The sequence below is a fragment of the Amblyomma maculatum genome, chromosome 5 (genome assembly GCF_055883805.1).
Source record: "Amblyomma maculatum isolate TAMU_Amacu chromosome 5, ASM5588380v1, whole genome shotgun sequence".
NCBI classification, from domain to species: Eukaryota; Metazoa; Arthropoda; class Arachnida; order Ixodida; family Ixodidae; genus Amblyomma; species Amblyomma maculatum.
Window position 1 is genome coordinate 20,827,731 of NC_139348.1, and position 3,891 is coordinate 20,831,621.

Here is a 3,891-nt window from a genome sequence, read left to right on the forward strand (position 1 = left end):
TTCACCAGCGGGAACGCTGGAAAATTGCGCGGAATGTGGTAATGCATGATTAGTGCTATTTTTTGCACACTTCCATTGCGGGGGTCATAAAATATTGTCATGAATTCATGATCGCACTGTCGTGTCTCTCATAACCTGAGTCCCTTTGGGACTTAAACCCCACAAACGAACCATGGTTGCACTGTGCATCACCTGTTGCACATGGACCTTTTTTAAATACAAATCCAGTCAACAATGTTCGTACATGTTTTCTTCTGCACATAATCCTGTGCAGGATCATTTCACAGCAGACCAGTTTGAGTGGTCCTACTTCAAAGGAAGTAAACTACTCAAGCCAGATGTGTCTACCATCTTTTCTGGTGAGTGAACCACTTGGAATTTCCAAACTTGCATTGCTCTTAACTCTCCGTTCATTGAAATACCAACAGTGTACTCTTGCTCATGCAGGCATGCCAGGCACTGGAATACAGCATGGCTGATGAGCCGTCCCCACCGACGTTAGGTTAATACATTCAACTCGATCACGCATTAGCTGTGTCGTGCATGAATATTGTGAGGTGCACATTTTTCATTCTGCCTTTTTCACCTGAACAGCCGTATCAGTGTGCTGCGCCTGTGACTGCCCAGAACATGCATTCAGTATCAGCATATGAGATCTTTTAGTGTCCAGTGCACGATATGAATACTGAACATTAGGCTTTTCTTTGTATAATAATAATTCTGTAGGCTTGGAACTAACTCTTCATTCATTGCAATGTCAACAATGTAATCTTTTTCATGCACACATGCAGGCACTGGAAAACAGCATGGCTGATGAGCCGTCCCCACCGACGTTAGGCTAATACATTCAGCTCGATCACGCAATAGCTGTGTCGTGCATGAAAATTGTGAGGTGCTCTTTCTGCCTTTTTCACCTGAAGAGCCGTATCAGTGTGCTGCGCCTGTGACTGCCCAGAACATGCATTCAGTATCAGCATATGAGATCTTTTATGTCCAGTGCACGATATGAATACTGAACATTAGGCTTTTCTTTGTATAATAATAATTCTGTAGGCTTGGAACTAACTCTTCATTCATTGCAATGTCAACAATGTAATCTTTTTCATGCACACATGCCTTTGCAGGCACTGGAATACAGCATGGCTGATGAAGCACCGACGTTAGGCTAATACATTCAGCTCGATCACGCAATAGCTGTGTCGTGCATGAAAATTGTGAGGTGCACATTTTTCATTCTGCCCTTTTCACCTGAACAGCCGTATCAGTGTGCTGCGCCTGTGACTGCCCAGAACATGCATTCAGTATCAGCATATGAGATCTTTTATGTCCAGTGCACGATATGAATACTGAACATTAGGCTTTTCTTTGTATAATAATAATTCTGTAGGCTTGGAACTAACTCTTCATTCATTGCAATGTCAACAATGTAATCTTTTTCATGCACACATGCCTTTGCAGGCATTGGAATACAGCATGGCTGATGAACCATTCCCACCGACGTTAGGCGAATACATTCAGCTCGATCACGCAATAGCTGTGTCGTGCATGAAAATTGTGAGGTGCACATTTTTCATTCTGCCTTTTTCACCTGAAGAGCCGTATCAGTGTGCTGCGCCTGTGACTGCCCAGAACATGCATTCAGTATCAGCATATGAGATCTTTTATGTCCAGTGCACAATATGAATACTGAACATTAGGCTTTTCTTTGTATAATAATAATTCTGTAGTCTTGGAACTGACTCTTCATTCATTGCAATGTCAACAATGTAATCTTTTTCATGCACACATGCCTTTGCAGGCACTGGAAAACAGCATGGCTAATGAGCCGTCCCCACCGACGTTAGGCTAATACATTCAGCTCGATCACGCTGCAGCTTTGTCGTGCATGAAAATTGTGAGGTGCACATTTTTCATTCTGCCTTTTTCACTTGAACAGCTGTATTAGTGTGCTGCGCTTGTGACTGCCCAGAACATGCATTCACTATCAGCATATGAGATCTTTAGTGTCCAGTGAACAATATGAATACTGAACATTAGGATTTTCTTTGAATAATACTAATTCTTCAGGCTTGGACCGAACTCTTCATGCATTGCAATGTCGACAATGTACTCTTGTTCATGCAGACATGCCTTTGCAGGCACTAGAAGACAGCATGCCTGTTGAGTCGTCCCCACCGACGATAGGTTGGGTAGCTGACCCTTATTGTGCCACAGATTCTCCTTCTGTCACTTAAACTATTGCACTTCTCGCACTGTGGTTAAGCATGAAGTGTGTCTTCAGGCAACATATTTTTATCTGTGTGCAGGAACCTCGAAAGAAGACCGGGTGCTAGAGCTGGAGCGACCGCTCAACCTGGACCTCCTCAAACAGCTCTCAGCTGAAGACACTTAACCATGTTGAATGTCATTCCTGGTTTCTCCTTTTCTTTAATAACAGTGCAGCGCCTATGATTTACTGCAGTATTGTACTCAAATGATATTTGTATGGCTGACATTGTGTCTACTTCCCCCTGATGCTGCAACCATCATTTGGCAGCTTAGTCTGAAACTGAAAATAGATGCTCTATAATATTAATCAGCCACACACAAACTCCAATGTGGTAACTCATGCTTACCTTCAGGAATAACCTTTGTATTTCTACACCATGCATTATCCCAAATAAAAAAAGTCCATGGAAAACTAGTGTCTACCCCTTTATGGTGCTATGGCCTTTAATGACTACCAGTGTTTCTGCACAGGGCCTGCATGTCCCTATGAGTGTTCAGCATTACAGTGAAGTGTACAGTGATTGTCAAGTACAATCTCTTTAGCCTCTCTACTTATTCTGCAGTAATGGTGTTATGTAATGCACCTGTTACAGGAGCACTAGTCGGCTGTATACAATAAAGTTCTAAATACCAGCTGTTTGTAAAGTGTTTTTCTAATCCCTATCTTCTGCACAGAAGTAGGTTGTCAGTCTATGTCTGCATGCTAACTAGATTTGCCTACTTTGGTTAACTGTTCTACTTATCAAAAAGCCCTGAAGGACCCTCTGACAACGATGGTATTTGGGGGGGGGGGGAGGGGGACAGAAATTGAGATTAATATTGAAATACAAATTGGAATGCTACAATCGTAGCATTTTGCGTTACAGTGAATGCAGCCGTTAGAAAAAAACATTCATATATTAAAAACGGAATGATGCTTACAAAAAGCACGCGACTGGATAAGGGCAGTTTGAACGATCGCAGCATGGAAAAGTCATATATGGTTTCGCCTCTCTGTCAATTGCATTGCTTTAGACTGCCTGGCGTTTTATTGCGTGCAGCTGGGTTTCGTTGTAAGCTTCGCCTAATATATTACAGACGATCCCTACAGAATCGTGCATCGTGCATTGTAATGTTCTTTCTGCCGGGGGATGCAAAACGTTTCCACGCAAAACTTGCGTAGTATTGTCATCACTTGTATTTTTACATAATTAATGTCACAGCTACGAGCTACTGCAACCGTTTCACCATCTCTGACAGATCATGCTGTGCTAGCATGTTATGCGAATCACATGTGTTTTCGATGTTATGTTTTCCAGAAAAATGCACGATGCGCTTGGCATCGATGCCTCCGCCTTTATACAGCGCAAGGAAAAAGGATGCTTGTAAATAGAGCGCGATGTACATGGCAATAAAAAAAAAAAAGCGAACTGCCTGCCCCACCGTGATCACAGCCCCTGTACGCCCAAGGAGTGGCTTTCCCGCAGAGCCCCCTGTAGACGCAAGGAGCGGCTTTCCCGTAGAGCTTGGAACATAATGGCGGACCTTCGCGCAACTCTGCTCCCTGCGGGAGCATATACAGGAACACTAGCTATAAAAAAGTCCACCGGTCCCCAATTGAAAACTGCACAAAGCTACGCGCTG

General features: G+C 43.3%; 1 long non-coding RNA gene across 1 annotated transcript; it reads left to right on the forward strand.

Annotated features, from left to right (window-relative positions):
- Nucleotides 1-240: 240 nt before the first annotated feature.
- LOC146187845 (uncharacterized) lies at nucleotides 241-2,595 on the forward strand. The gene is made up of 3 exons (XR_014707158.1): nucleotides 241-359; nucleotides 448-502; nucleotides 2,307-2,595. It is a non-coding gene; the product is annotated as an uncharacterized LOC146187845 (long non-coding RNA).
- The last annotated feature ends 1,296 nt before the right edge of the window (nucleotides 2,596-3,891 follow it).